The 17,328-nt window shown below is 37.0% G+C and overlaps 1 protein-coding gene across 3 annotated transcripts in view; it reads right to left on the bottom strand.

Annotated features, from left to right (window-relative positions):
• The window catches only part of LOC138709374 (leucine-rich repeat-containing protein 24-like), a 651,569-nt gene that overhangs the window by 257,265 nt on the left and 376,976 nt on the right, over positions 1-17,328 (bottom strand). The window contains exon 1 of one of the 3 annotated variants that reach the window (XM_069840109.1): positions 11,006-11,135. The exons of the other annotated variants lie outside the window; for them this stretch is intronic. The gene's annotated coding sequence lies outside the window, so the exon portion shown is untranslated. Of the gene's footprint in view, positions 1-11,005; positions 11,136-17,328 lie in introns of those variants that run through there. 3 annotated transcript variants of the gene reach the window in all.

Here is a 17,328-nt window from a genome sequence, read left to right as displayed (position 1 = left end):
TCTTTCATAGACACTGATAATGGTATCCGCCTAGACTTCTTGGTCATGTTGTCACCTTGACACATCGTCACTAGTCATGACTATAGACGACGAACACAAGAGAGACGGACAGACGGACAGACGGACGGACGGACACACACACGCACACGTTCTGTGGGAGGGAGAGAAATTTCAACTTCATTTCTAGTAATCGAACTTCGGTGTGCTGGTTTGTAGCCAGAAATATATTCCGTAAACATTGTTCTTTTTATTTTATTTTCATCTTTCCTTTCCGAGTGATATATGGTTGAGTACGTAACTAAAAAAATCTACTATATTTGTAATTTCAAAGGAAGTAGATTAACATATGGTGTGATTTCAAAAATGAAAAAAAAAAACAAAACAAAACAAAACAAAATGTTTCCAAGATACGGTATTAATACAAAGGCCCAAGAAATATGTTCATCTGATCCCGACCGAAACGCCCACAAGAACTGTCACGTTCATCCTTCGTGTGCTTATGAACAAAGCAGAGGAATCGATTTCGTGGATCGACATTATAGGCCTATGCACGGGGTGAAGGATTGTATTCAAACACTGGCTGAAATGAGTGTATCTATCTCTTTCTTTTTCTCTCTGTCGCAATCTGTTTTCACCTCAAATGACTAGTCGGGAATGAAGCCTTCACTAGGTTTTCGAGGACGTTACAGTTATGGCTATCAATGCTGAACACGTTTCGTTTTTAGTTGACTATTTAACGACGTTATTATCCGCTACTAGGTTATTTAGTGTCGAGGAAATTGGTGATAGCGAGATGATACTAGGGCATTCGATAAGTAATGGCAACAATGCTGTAAATAAATGCTCCCAGCAGTGATCATTGAAATCTTGTAGTAAGTAATACAGCAACTATTATTTTCATAAATATGCGATATTGAAAACCTCGAAGTCACCAAATTTTGTAGACTGATTGTTTCTAATTTGCAGCACAAAATACATCCCTAACAAATGTTCAGTAGGTGCTCCATAAAAAAGAGGGAAAAAGTGCAACTCGGTGTTTCAGGGTATTACAAGAAGCTTATGGGAGAGAAGTCCTACCTTACTTACATACAAATGGCTTTTAAGGAACCCGCAGGTTCATTGCCGCCCTCACATAAGCCCGCCATCGGTCCCTATCCTGAGCAAGATTAATCCACTCTCTACCATCATATCCCACCTCCCTCAAATCCATTTTAATTTTATCCTTCCATCTACGACTCGGTCTACCCAAAGGTCTTTTTCCTTCCGTCCTCCCAACTAACACTCTAAATGCATTTCTGGATTCGCCCATACGAGCTACATGCCCTTTCCATGTCAAACGTCTCGATTTAATGTTTCTAATTATTATGTCAATGCGTGCAGTTCTGCGTTGTGTAACTTTCTCCATTCTCCTGTAACTTCATCCCTCTTAGCCCCAAATATTTTCCTAAGAACCTTATTCTCAAACACCCTTAATCTCTGTTCCTCTCTCAAAGTGAGAGTCCAAGTTTCACAACCACACAGAACCGGTAATATAACTGATTTATAAATTCTAACATTCAGATTTTTTAACAGCAGACTAGATGACAAAAGCTTCTCAATAGAATAATAACACGCATGTCTCATATTTATTCTGCGTTTAATTTCCTCCCGATTGTTACTGTTGCTCCAAGATATTTGAATTTTTCCACTTTTTCGAAGGATAAATCTCCAATTTTTATATTTCCATTTCGTAGAATATTCTGGTCACGAGACATAATCATATACTTCGTCTTTTCGGGGTTTACTTCAAAACCTATCGCTTTACTTACTTCAGGTAAAATTTTCGTGTTTTCCCTAATAGTTTGTGGATTTTATCCTAATATGTTCACGTCATCCGCATAGACAAGAAGCAATTATTATTATTATTATTATTATTATTATTATTATTATTATTCATGGTAATGGTACTAATGAAATAAAGAGTGTTTCGGAGCATATATAGGAACATCATTTTATTTTTACTTTAATTTTTATTGTACCTGAGTTTTTTAATGTACTTCACTCCAACCCCTTCTACTAATGAAGTTCAACCATCCAACACAGATCCAAGACCGCATATACAGTCATAATAGCCTTACGGCTATAGTAAACAGTACGTTCCAAAAATATGTTCGCGTTTTCCAATGACGAAAGAGCTTTCAATATTGAATCATTTTCGCATAGGTACTGTCGTCCATTTGCCTACGTCGCATCCTGATTTGCCCCACCTGCTTCTATTCGCCTCTCTGCAAAGGCTAATGCCTGAGCTGTCTTAGCTCTTTTCTGAGAACATTAATTTCTGTTAGGAATTGGACGTCTACGTAATATTATACCCATACAACTGTTTAAAATAACTTAAATAAAAGGGCCTCGTTAAGTAATTAACTGTCACGTGATTCCCTCCCTTTCTACGACCCTGAGACATAGCCACTTGGACGGACAGTATATAGCATGTCTGAGTAATTTTATCTTTTCGGATCGGGCAGAAGTGAAGATTGAATTTAGAGTACGTAAGGTACTCTTTTATAGACTAGATACAGAATTATTTCAACATGAGTTACTAGTACGAAGGACGAAACTGGTAATTGAAATTAGGTACAATAGTCTATAGTGCGATAATATGGAGAGAAAAAAAAAGAACTGAAGCCTGTATCGAAATGAACGGCCACCATTTTCAAAAATGTGCTTGAATACCCATATTATGATAATTTTTCAATTTAACTTCATTCTCTATAGTGTAAGCTAATGTGCTGTAGACATACACTGCATAATAAATACGTCCAAATGGATAGCTCAGTTCGTGAGTAAAAACATTCATTGTTAATACTGTACTGTATTTTTATTAAACAAAAACCTAATGAAAATTGTCAAACTCAAAAGCGTGATATTTCCTAGTTTAAGTAATTGGATGAACTACTTCTCTTCCCTCCAATAGCTAGTAAAGTTATTTGTTTGTATATTACGCCAGTACCATCAAACTCCAGTGGAAAGGGGGTAGCAAACGGTGTTTCCGGTTGTGAACCTTTAATCCAAAGGTATAATAATAATAATAATAATAATAATAATAATAATAATAATAATAATAATAATAATAATAATAATAATCCGTGGTGCTACAGCCCGTGAAGGGCCTAGACCGACCAGCCGGCTGCTGGCCTCACATCCACATGCCGAAGCAGAGGTGGATGATCATCCAACCAGAATGGAGGTATCGTGTGGTTAGCACGATGATCCCCCCAGCCGTTATAGCTGGTATTCGCAACCGGATTTCGCTACCTATCGTAGCTCCCCAAGTGCATCACGATGCTGGTGGGCACCGGTGCCATACACTGGCCGAAATTTCATGAGAAAATTTCTTCCCTCATGAGGATTCGAACCAGCGCGCATTCCGTAACGCGAGTCCTAGGCAAGGTGCCTTAGACCACGACGCCAAGGCGCGGGACAATCCAAAGGTACAGCCAGGTAATATTTGAAATGTTAGTAAAAATAAAATTATATCCCTGTATTATGCTAATGGAACAAGAGAGAAACGATAATAGAAGGAGAAATGAAGAAATTATAGAAAAACCTACCGCATAGCAGGTCTGATCAATATTAAACACAAAGAACTTTATAAGAATCGAATACGGTTCACCTGACTCGCTAAATTTGGTATGGAAGAAGCGAAAATATGCACATAATCCACTTTACGTCACATAATTCCGTACTTCAGCTGAATGTAAGTCGACAAAAAGAACTGCAGAAACAGAACTGTAATCCCACAGTATTTTCCGCATCCCTGAGAGCTTATTTGCGAAACAGAGCCTTGTGTTGTGGGGGAAGAGGGCTATATGTAAACATATTGCAAACAATACCTATAAAAGGCTAAAAAAAAAAACTGGGAAATGGAATGAAAATAGCACGAATAATTTTTTTCTGCTGGAAGTGATGGCTATTTCTGATTAACGGGACTGATAGGAAGCAACACCGTTAGTCCAGCGCAGAGCATACAAAAAGTAATAAAAATGAAATATTCAGTCCAAAAGAACAGGCGAGCTTACAGTTTTTATAACAAATTGATCGTCCAGACACGCCCAGGAGGAGAATGGTAGCAATTGACCGAACGGGATGGCCGAGGAGTATCGTCGCGTTAGCATAGAGATTATCAACCAGCACGCAACACCGAACTCACACCAAATGTCTCTCGAAAGATTTAATTCGCTGATTGTGGTGTACGCTACGACTGGGGCTCAGCTGCGATGCTGCCCGGAAGCCGTGATCATGAGTTCGAATCTCACTTTGACATGGACGTTTTGTGAAGCCTTAAATGAAAACCCTACATTGTGTTGGCTTCACCTTACGGGTGTCCCATTGTACTCGTACATCTGTTTACTACAAAGGTTATAATCAGGAAGCGAAACTTGCTGCTCGATGAAACAGGTTTGCTGTTACTTTACTGTAAGTACGGGTTTGTTTACTTGCGCGTGAGTATAGTGAGGATCACGTAAGAGTAGTTCGTTTTCATACTCTCTCTCACTAGCATAATATTAACACTAGATCACAACGCGATAACACGCTAGAAATTCCACTTCACACATCATTTCTGTATTCCTCATCTTTCACTGTTGCTACCTCTCGTCACTGGAACTCTCTGTCGCCTGAAGTCAAGGGCTGCCGAACATTGAAATCTTTCAAATCCAAGTTAGAAAATTATCTTATGACGAGTTGCCAAACTAAATTACTATTATGACAAGTGTTGTATTGCATGTTTCCACGTATTCACTTTTCTATGTTCTAGTGATATTTAACTTATTTTATATTTTTGTTTTCATATTTTCCGATAATGGTATATCTATAATGCGATAAGTTGAGCTATATATAATCATAATTTTCCTTACTGTGTGTACTTAAAAATATTGTATTCATTGTATGCTTTGTATTGCACTATTTTATTATTACTATTAGTATTATTATTATTATTATTATTATTATTACTACTATTCTTATTTTTATCATCATCATCATTATTATTATTATTATTATTATTATTATTATTATTATCAATAATTGTCTTATTTTTTTATACTTTCTATGTCTGGTTTATTTTGACCTGCTCTTCACATTTTATTATGCTTTTTTTCTTTCTTTCTGTATTTTATATATTATGTCTGATTTCTATTTAATTGTTGTTTACATTTTATTATTATTATTATTATCTTATTCAGTTTTGTGTGTAAAATTGTAGTGTACTTTGTAAATTTGTAGTGTTATTTATAACGCAGTTTTGCTCCTGGTTGAATGTTTGAGAAGGCCGTGTGGCCTTAACTCTGCCAGGTTAAATAAATCATTATTATTATTATTATTATTATTATTATTATTATTATTATTATATTATTATTAAAAGCCTAATTTGGCCGTCTCTTCAGTGTTGCCAACCAATACCAGTTATCGCCAAAGAGAAAAATATCACAATGCTACGTACTGAAATAATAATAGTAGTAGTAGTAGTAGTAGTAGTAGTAGTAGTAGTAGTAGTAGTAGTAGTAGTAATAATAATAATAATAATAATAATAATAATAATAATAATCTGTAATTAACAATAGCTACATGTCTTATTTACCACATCTCATCTTTATGTTGCGAGGTGTTTTCTACATGATTCGATAATTTATTGGTAATTAGGATTAGTATGATCTAATATTAAAATTTATTTTGTTTCGCAACATGAAATTCATTGCTTTAACTAAACATTTTACGATTCACGAGACCTAACCTAAAAATGTAGTTTGATCACGTGAAATGATTAGTACGAATTCCGAAATCAGAACACCACTTTAAAATGTATAGTTTACTTAAAATACTTTCAAGCACTTTCTTTCTTGGAGATGTCGCTACCATGCTATTTCCTCTCTTGGACATTTTAACAAAAATCTAAACACGAAAGAATTTCATTAAAATGTCAAATATATTTATTTGCATGTTTCATACGAAGTAGATCTATAAGTTATTCCTTATTTAATTACACTTGCCTGAATATAGAGTTGAATTGGAATCACAACGCAACAGATATTAATATTAATACCGGTATTAGTAATTAATTATTAATTCACAAGCCTAGGTACTTGCATTTTCATTCAGTTTACTTTACTGCAAACCGAAATTATTGATGCCAACATAACAGTTAAGTAGAAAATAACTGCCAGATGTATTTGTCGTACCCGAAATTCGAAAGGAAGTTGGTGAAATAAAATTCAACCTGAGAGCTAGAAAATCACTATAATCCACTATGACATGTAGTAATAGGGGGAAAATGGTTAGGTTTCACCCTTAGGGTATTAAGTAAGCTGAACCGGACTACAGTCATGGTCAGCGGTGGAGAGGGATAGGCAGAGACCACAGCTTTCCGCATACTGACCTGAAGCGTAGAATGAATATAGTAATTTATAATAATGTGGGGGAGTAGGTAGGAAAATTAATTAACCATTCTAGTTTGGACTTAAAGACTGAAATACAAGAATTATTTAAGCGTGTCCGTAAACTAGTGATTCAGAAAATTGAAAAATACTAGTAACATAATTCATATTAATTCTTTGTAAATTTAAATGAATTATTCAACCGAACAAATATCGTACAGAAAAATGTTGATGATGTTAATACACTAATATAAAGGGTTAAGACAAAGAGTAACTTCAAGGATATAAAAAAGTACTGATTGCAGTGTAGCATTTTTATGGTCAATGTAGAGCATCCACCGGTCACTGAACGAATATTGCACGCTTTTGTCACTGCCAATGTGGCGCTATAAACCAATTTTCAATGCTTTTATCACAACCACAACATTTTTAAAATCTTACTGTACCATATATAGAGAATTATTACTACATTAACACATTTAGTATATTACGAAACATGTACAATGTAATTATTATGAAAGTCGCCATTGCTGCTTCTTCAAATTAGTATTATTGGTACGATCCACTTCCACTAGATGGAAACCGACACGATTGACAGAGCCGGCAATACATGAAAACGAAATGATACTAAGTGTGAGGAATGTTACTACAGGTGTGTAGTATTATGTGACAGGTTAGGTTAGGTTTCATTAGGTGTGTATTATGTGACAGGTTAGGTTAGGTTTGATTAGGTATGTAGTATTATGAGAAAGGTTAGGTAAGATTTCATTAGGTGCGTATATTATTACTATGTTGGCAACACTGAAACCCACTGTTACATTAAAGAACTATGGCGGTATTCTTCGTCCACGCACGACGATTTTCGTATATATGGTACGTATTTACGGCGGGTTGGGTGGGCTTGCAGCTCTCCCAGTGATCACATCAATTATCTACTACTCAATACTTTCAATCCAAGGCATTTTGAAGGTATTTTATCAAGTTCCTGTAGTGGTCGGGACATAAGTAACATTCACCTTTTTTACTTTGAAATAAATAGTTTTGAAACAATCATCCAACACTTTCAATATTAAAGTTGACGCGATTGAGGCATTACGAGCTCCCATGATGAATTATTCTGAATTTACATCTGCTGTGTTGAAATTTATCTGGGTTCCTTGTGCACCTGTTCAATAAATTGATGTATGAAACTTTTTTATCGTCATTTTTACACCTAATGGGTAATACAGAGTTACTTTTTCACGTAAAAATCTCTTTCCAATTTATACAAAATTACTGAAATTATCTTACAGCTATTTAGGGATTAAACGCGAAATATAATATCTTTATCACGATTTTTTTTTAAGTTAATACGAAATTGTATGGTCTCTAGTTCGTTATGCAATTTACTCGTCACAGTTGATAAGGCGTAGTAAAATAACCTATTACTAGTAAAGCCAGTAAATAGCGAACTAAGGCACAGTAGTTGAACGGGGCACGACCCACGCCGCCTTATATTATTCACAGTAGAGGGACTCTAGAACACAGTTAACCTGAAACCACTTACCTCTCTCCCATCGGGCAATAAGTTTCGCTCCCTGGATATGATTATGAATATGGAATAGTCAACAAACGTATACATCTTAGTTCAGCTACATCAGCACTATTGTATGGAACTATTTGAGAGAGATTTAAGATTATAAAAATCAGTTAAAACGTTTAATACTAAAATAACAAAAGCAATTTCCCTCCTCCTATCAGGGACCAGTATTTTGAGTCAATCTCTTGCAAAGAACTCGTCTATTCAATTACAACAATAAAAAATACACTGAATTTTATATACGAAGCAGAAGTTGCCTTAAATTAAAGTATTTATTTTTTGTTCTTGCGTCCTTTTTCAAGGAAACGTGTTTATTATGGTGTATTAAGATCAAAATAAAATTATCTGAAATACTATTGTCTAGATTTGGTTCTAACGCTCCAAATTTTTTAATTTTTTTTGTGCCTTTTAAGGGATCTTTTGACTGTGGAATTAACCTGCAATGGTTCTTACTGCATTGCATGTAAGGTAGAAATTAATTGTGATTTCTTTCTCCCCGAAAGTTACATGCTGTGTTTGCAGTAAAAGATCTGCCCTTGGGCAGAAAACATGAATGAATGAATGAATGTTTCTATAGACCTCAATAAATCCTGTTCGACAATACAGTCGGTGCAGATGATGCTTAAAATACGTTTTCGTAAAAGCAACCTCAATACTCTTCGTCTACACAATGTACCACTGCTATATTAACTATTGGCCTACAATAGGCTACTTTCGACGCCGCAACTAGCCTTGCGTCCAGCAGTCACTAAGTTTTCACGTAAACATCGGCAGTGGCGACCTCACTTCTGAACGATAAGTTCAACTGAAGTGGGTAGTAATGAAATTACGGGATTTATAACCAGCGTGTGTTTTGTAAACCCATTGAAATTTACCGTGAGCTCCTATGACCTGCTGTATGTTGACTCCACCTTGATGCAAGATCGGCACGCTGAAAATCTAGTAACATGGAAATAAACTTCTACCTGAGACAATACAAGGTTTCGTATTGATAAAGTACGAACACCAGAGATGAACAAAACTAACTGCCGCTCTCGCTCGCTGTGTTCGCTGCATGTGTCTTTCTAGTCTCGTCTCGTCATTCTCGTGCGCTTCGAGTCTCGCTCGTCATTCTCGAAATAGCATTTGGTCGGCGTGGAAAGATTTCGTAACTTTGAATAACATACATCATTGAAATAAATATAAATGTTTAAATGAGACAAAAAGACAAAACAGAACAGTATCTTAGTTATCAAAATGTTCTGGTTCTATTATATGATATTGCCTATGGTTATATAAATAGAAAAAAAATTCTCAAATAAATTAGCATTTCTAAGAAACATAAAACATGACATTAACATATTTTTACTTGAGATTGGACACGATCTTAAACATATGAAAAGAAGATTTCTAGCCTTTTAATAAGGGCCTAGTAATTAAATAAAGACTGGGGAACGGATTATTATGACTGAAAGGTAGAGATGTTTCAATAGGCTACTTGATTGTTTATACACATCGTCGCGAGGGTTGACTTTGTGCCATTCGCGAAAAACGTATGGAAGTATTCTTTAAGACCGTGACAAGGTTTTAAAGTCTACTTCCTTACGTTTAGTAGTCTTTAAAACCTTGTGACGGTTTTAAAGACTTCTTCCTTGCGTTTTTTATGAAATGCGCGAATGGCAAAAAAACACCCTCCTGGCACAAAGTCACCCCGCGCGACGGTATATAATAGTTGCCAAAGTAGATAAAAGTTCAGTCAGGTATAAACAACTGTGGCTGCTTCGGGACTTCGGGAGATGATCAATATCGAGTCTCGGAAGATTCGGTAGTCTTTACGTCAAGGACGCGACGTAATACAACACTGTCGTGCGGGTTTTCGACTTTGTGGGCACTGTTAGTCTTGCTTTCTCGATTGCTGTTCATCTCCGTCTGCGTAGGGGAAAGAATGTTTTACAAGAAAGAGAGTTTGTTACATGATGGTTAATACAGTGAAACTTCCCAATAGCGGACACCGCCGGGGAAAAATTAAATGTCCGTTATTGAGAAGTGCCCGCTATTTAGAAAATCTTTAGTATGTATACAGTACATTAAAATTTCTCATACATATTCAACACTATATTTTAGAGTATAGTACAGTAGACAGTGAGATTGTGAGATTGTTTACAATATTCATCCAGAGAGAAATCGTATCAGTAAATGTTTTGTAAATGAAATAAACATCAGTCACTGTACCACTTCACCTTACACAAAGAAATCTAGAGTTGCATTCTCAGTGTATGATTTCAAATAACAACCCTGTTTTTCATAATTTCACTAACCTGAGTTTTTCCCACATTAAACTTTGTGGCTCAAGAACACTTAATTTCTCTTTCTCACTATGCTTTACAACATCCACTTTCTCTTTTAGTGGCAAACGTTTACGTTTTTGTAACATCTTTAATGTGACTGTACTTCCGAACACTCAAACTAAGAAAGTACGGACTGCTCACGTACAGTAGCCTATCACAATTGACAACTGTGCTGCTTACCTTCAATAAAGTAAAAGAACGTTCAAATGCACGATAATGATTGTTGCAAAGAATTCCGTTAGAATTCCGTTTAGTTTACAACCGTCTTTTTCTTTTCTTTTTTTTTCTTTCACACTGTCCGTTATTTGGGAGTTTTAATTGTTGTTGGGAGATACATTTAAGTGTCCGCGTCCGTTACTAAGAATGTCCGCTATTTGGAAGAATTTTATCATAAGGACCAGTGTTATTTTGCAGGGGAATTTTAAAATGTCCGTTATTGAGAGGAGTCCGCTACTGGGAAGTGTTCGTTAAGGAAAGTTTCACTGTAAATATTATATTAATCTACCAACACGGAAGTTCATCTCAGACTAAAACCTCTTCCCTCCTCATACCCATTGGTGATATAGCCACGACACATGATAAGGTCACAGGACAGGTCTTGCCTGCTCTACTGAACTTTGCAAGCAATGTTGAAGTCAATATGTGTACAGCAGTTTGCATTTTTACTTATGAACAATGTAAGTTAATACCTCTCGCTATTCCGGTCTCAGCAGAACCGCAACGCTGTCCTCTTGTCTGAGCAGCTCCAGTTGAATCGAACCGGCTTGTGCTGTGTCGAACGACAAATAGCGATTTGGACAGCAAGATGGAGTGGACTCGCGGCGGATGTGCGGTCTTATAATTTATTCCAGCGCCACCCATTTGTTGCTGTGGCGTGCCGCCATTTTTCTATTAACTAACGCCCTCACAATTATCCTTCTAGGAAATCATTATTAATGGAGCGTATCGACTCGTACAAGCACGATGCGTGTCGATACCTCCACAACGACAACCCGTATTTATAATAAATATTGTCATTTTTACCTTAGAAATTAAATTGGAGAAATTTTTACGAATACTCTGCGTTACTAGATATTTACAGACGTGGACAAATTATTATAGTCCCGTCGCTCTAATTTCCGGCAGCCAATCGCGTTGAAGGTCTTTTACATTTAAACGTGTAAGTCTTGTGATTCGGTGAGGAAGACGTTATTCATTTCTTAAGGCTCGATAAATACTTAACATAATCGTGGAGTAACGGTCAGCGCGTCTGGCTGCGAAACCAGGTGGCCCGGGTTCGAATCCCGGTCGGGGCAAGTTACCTGGTTGAGGTTTTTTTCTGGGGTTTTCCCTCAACCCAATATGAGCAAATGCTGGGTAATTTTCGGTGCTGGACCCCGGACTCATTTCACCGGCAATATCACCTTCATTTCATTCAGACGCTAAATAACCTAGATGTTGATACAGCGTCGTAAAATAACCTAATAAAATAAAACTTAACATAATCGCCCGCCATTTTGGCTCTTTCGTTGGCGTTCGCAGAAAGCACACGAAGACGTTATTTGCCGCTCAATTATTTGCTGAATTACAGTGCGTTTGATTTAGGCTATTATCATAGGAGCTACGACATGATAATGTTAACGGTGTGGCAAATAGATCCCTCCTATGGTAGCTCGGCAACGAAAGAACAACAATGGCGAACGATACTACCTACCTAGACTTTTGTAGAGTCTTCACTTCCTCAGACGTAAGCAAAGCGGAGGAGTCACGCCGGGAATAACAGCGTCGTGATAATAGACTAACACGTTTTCTTGGAAACATAATATAATTCGTCATATCAACTATCAGCATAATTCACAGAGTCTCTATTGCTGTAAATATGATTGTTTACATCTTGTGGTACATCCTTCCAATGGTTAAGTATATTTTTTCTGGCTATGTTGGTACTACTGGTGTTTTAATTATATACTGCAGAAGATATTCTGCCATGGCCTGCAAGAAGACCGGACATGAACGAAATTCGAAATCTGTGTTCTACACTGAAGAAGAAGAAAGTGAACAAAAAGAGGCTCACAATCACACATGGACTCATTTAAGCACTGTCTGATATCTGGCTAAATGATGCTGATTTTCAATGTTGGTACTATTGGTGTTTTAATCATATACTGCAGAAGATATTCTCCCATGGCCTGCAAGAAGACCGGACATGAACGAAATTGAAAATCTGTGATCTACACTGAAGATGAAAGTGAACAAAAAGAGGCTTACAACCACACGTGGACTCATTTAAGCACTGTCTGATATCTGGCTCAATGATGCTGATATTCAAAGAAAGTGTCAAACTTTGGTTTCCAGCATCCCTGACAAAATAAACGTGTTAATAAAGAATAAGGGAATGTTCACAAAATATTAGTAACCTCAAGACTCAATTTTCTGTTCATTATATCTGTGCAAAATACATTTTTGTTCATTATTTCTACCGATAAATACAGCTTCGTTGCACATATAATTAATTTAGTCTAATAATTTGTCCACGTCTGTACATTCTAAACTGCAGCAGTTTACTAGCAGAATGTTACACATTTGCTTTAATACCTAATATCAATGTTAGTTATGATATAAACAAAAGCATGGCTTGTCTTAGATGTTTTTTTTTTTAATGTTATGTTTTATTTAACGACGCTCGCAACTGCAGAGGTTATATCAGCGTCGCCGGCTGTGCCGGAATTTTGTCCCGCAGGAGTTCTTTTACATGCCAGTAAATCTACTGACATAAGCCTGTCGCATTTAAGCACACTTAAATGCCATCGACCTGGCCCGGGATCGAACCCGCAAACTTGGGCATAGAAGGCCAGCGCTATACCAACTCGCCAAACAGGTCGACTTCTTAGATGATTTATGAAAATTTAATGACGCTATATTCATATGCTAGTGATACAGTTGTAATTTTTAGCGGTTCAACCTGTGCTAGTATATGCGAAAATGCTAATAATGATACAAATATTATTCAAAAATGGGTATATAGTAATTTTCTTTCATGAAATATTTCCGAGGCATGGTCGGTCCTGATATACACGTGTGCAGACAGCAGTGTAGGCCTAAGTGTACAAGTTGCTGTATCCAGTCGATCAGTCCTAGTGAAATGGAGGAGAACACGAGGGCGGAATAAGCAGATCTGATTTTCGAATACGGATGAACCGATGGGAACAGTAGACAAGCTCACAGATTGTATCGGGGCCAAGTACCCACGTAGGAGATATCCGGCCCATACCATTTTTCCACGACTGTTCTAAAAGTTAAGGGATGGATGGCACGTGGTGCCAAATTACAATTCCATTTCCACACAACTATTTTTGCTTATAACTTTCGACTCGGTCATTTCCGGACCATGGTTCCTTATCTCAAATTGATACATGTGCCCTTCCCCATCATCCCTGAAAACCAGCCCGGAAACACCCTGTATAAGGAGAAAATAAAAAAAAAAGATAGTTTAATTGAAACAATAACACTTATTAGATTAAATGAAGAGAACACAAAAGATGAATGCCAGAAACACAAGTCACAAATAATATTTTACAGTATCAGCCGATCATTTGGAAGACCCAAGAAGAGATAGCAAGTATAATTTTTAAAGGAGATGAAACGGGTCAGTGAGTGTAATCACTGTTCGATCATCATGATGATGATTCTCGAATACGGATGAGCCAATAGAAACAGTAGACAAGCTCACAGATTGTATCGGGACAAGTACCCACGTAGGAGACATCCGGCCCATACCATTTTTCCACGACTGTTCTAAAAGTTAAGAGATGGATGGCACGTGGTGCCAAATTACAATTCCATTTCCACACAACTATTTTTGCTTATAACTTTCGACTCGGTCATTTCCGGACCATGGTTCCTTATCTCAAATTGATACATGTGCCCTTCCCCATCATCCCTGAAAGTTTGTAACACCAGCCCGGAAACACTCTGTATAAGGAGAAAATAAAAAAGATAGTTTAATTGAAACAATAACACGTCTTAGATTAAATGAAGAGAACACAAAGGATGAATGCCAGAAACACAGGTCACAAACAATGTTTCACAGTATCAACGGATCATTTGGAAGACCCAAGAAGAGATAGCAAATACAATTGAGGCATTGACATGGGAAAGGTCGTAACTGCCAAAAATTCTAATTTTTAGGTTTTTCATTGAGAAGGTAGTAAATGGCCATGCCAATGGCACAGAGAAGTTAGTATGTCCGTATGTAATGAAACGAAGTTGGAAACGTAGTCACTAGATTTTTTTTATTTTAGTAGGTTATTTTACGACGCTTTATCAACAGCTTTGGTTATTTAGCGTCTGAATGAGATGAAGGTGATAATGCCGGTGAAATGAGTCCGGGATCCAACACCGTAAGTTACACAGCATTTGTTCATATTGGGTTGAGGGAAAACCCCGGAAAAAACCTCAACCAGGTAACTTGTCCCGACCGGGAATCGAACCCGGGCCACCTGGTTTCGCGGCTAGACGTGCTAACCGTTACTCCACAGGCGTGGACTAGTCACTAGATGTTGTAAGTTATCTGTGCACAACTGTTGGCGCGGAGAAGGTAGTAACTCCTTTTACAACATCAGAGTGTGTCTAGACAAATATGGGTTGATAACTGTGCAAGGCAGAAAAACAGTCTGATGATTCTAATGGTCCTGATTTACATTATTGCCAAGAAACATTTTGATTCAGTGGACTTGAAATTCCTGGTTTCAGAACATTCCTACATGCCATGTAATAGGGAATTTGGCATCATAGAGAAAAGAAAAAAAAAAGATGCAAGACCATAGTTCCAGAAGAGGTAAGGCCTAATAATGTAATAATGATGAAGGATGAGGATTTCTTCGATTTTTCTGCAGAATGTGACAAGTTTTTTAATACAACTCCTATCAAAATCAGCACCCTCAACTGGATTAGATTCTCAAGAGCTGATTTTCCTCTAATAAAAACAAGACAGTCATTTAATGACCTTGAAATGTGGACAGAGCACAGGATTTTTAAGAAAGGACAGTCATTAACGTCAATCACTAACTTGCAGTGCTTGCAACGCCTTGAAAGAAGACCAGTCGTCCCTGATGCCAAAAAGAGAGACTTGTTACCTATATTAGACTTCCTCGATGAAAAGTATCATGCATTTTACCGAAACATTTGTGCATAATGTATAAATAACGTTAATTCTCAGTTTGGCTAAGGAGTGATTTCAATGTTCTATTTTCATAAAATAGGATTTCACAGATAAATCTGTGCCAGACTTTTCAATTTCATATGTAACACAAACATGAGTGTATGCCTTTCATTTAAAGCAGTTTCTGTAATAATTTAAGTGAGAAAGTGTTCATAAATTTGTTTTTTGCTTCCCCTGAAAAATTTTGTTTTTGGCAGTTACTACCTTTCCCATGTCAGCGCCTCAATTTTTAAAGGAGATGAAACGGCCCAGTGAGTGTAATCGCTGTTCGAACATGATGATTTTTTTTTCTTCGCATGGAAAACAAATAATGAGTCCATATACACACGATTCTATGGTAAGTTATATTAAGGAACATCAGCGACGCTGATATAACCTCAGAAGTTGCGAGCGTCGTTAAATAAACCATATTAAAAAACTAAGACTAAATAATGAAGAATATCGAAAAAAAAGAACGTAGTGCCGTACCTCAATTGTTACGTGAACCGTACATTACTCTTCTATAGTTTCCACTTCGGGTTCCTGCTCCTCTACTGTACGTTTCCAGACAGGCTTTAAACATGGCAAAAGAAACAGTTACGCAAAGCAAATAACGGTTCATTTTCACAATATAAAACTCTAAAGCAAACCTCGAGCTACGAAATCGACTTGTGAACACACATCACAGCGAGAGAGCAAGCTGGAATTAAATATGGCGGATCAGGATTATACGCGAACCCAATTAATGTTCCACAGCTAGTACAGCAATATTTTATTTGAAAAAAAAATGTATAGCCTCTATGAAGTTTATACCTTTTGATCCGCTATGGCTTTCCTGGATCAATAGTAATCAGATACGCCAGCAACAACAACGAAGCAGTAGGGGCAGAAAACTATAGGCTATACCGCAATGAACTCTAACTCTACGGTAATTGTTTTCTTTCCTTCTTTCTTTTTCCCTTCTTCCCTTTGTATTCTTCACAGAGCCGGTGAGGTGAGTCTCGTATGATATCAATTTTCAAACGTCGCGTTTGGAATGTTGACTTGATCAAAACGAAACTCAAGTCTAGTAAAAAATGAAATAAGTATAAAAATCCTTCAATAACTGTTCTATTAACCTAAAGAATGATACAGGGACATCATTTTATTTTTACTTCAATTTGTATTGTATCTGAGTTTTTTTTAATATACTTCACTCCCACCCATTCTACTAATGAAGTTCCAACTACCCTCCACACAGAACCAAGGCCGCATATAGTAAACAACACTGAGTTAGTGAGTATAGTGCGTTCCAGAAATATGTTCGCGTTTTCCAGTGACGAAAGAGCTATCAATATTGAATCATATTTTCGCACAGGTACTGTCCGTTTGCCTACGTCGCATCCCGATTTCCCCCACCTGCTTCTGTTCGCCCCTCTGTAAAAGCTGGGCTGTCTTAGCTCTTTTCTAAAAGCATTAATTTCTGTTAGGAATTGGACGTCTACGTAATATTATACCCATACAACTGTTTAAAATAACTTAAATAAAAGGGCCTCGTTAAGTAATTAACTGTCACATGATTTCCCCCCTTTCTACGATCCTGCGACATAAACATTTGGACGGACAGTAGATAGCATGTCTGAGTAATTTTATCTGTGAGGGTCGGGCAGAAGTGAACATTTAATTTACAGTACGTAAGGTACTCTTTTATAGAGTAGGTACAGAATTATTTCAACATGAGCTACTAGTACGAAGGAAGAAATTGGCAATTGGAATTAGATGCAATAGTTTATAGTGTGATGATATACACAAAAGAACTGAAGCCTGTATCGAAATGAATGGCCACCATTTTCA

This window comes from Periplaneta americana, chromosome 11 (genome assembly GCF_040183065.1).
Source record: "Periplaneta americana isolate PAMFEO1 chromosome 11, P.americana_PAMFEO1_priV1, whole genome shotgun sequence".
In the NCBI taxonomy this organism is placed as follows: Eukaryota; Metazoa; Arthropoda; class Insecta; order Blattodea; family Blattidae; genus Periplaneta; species Periplaneta americana.
This window is presented reverse-complemented; position numbering and strand designations above follow the sequence as displayed.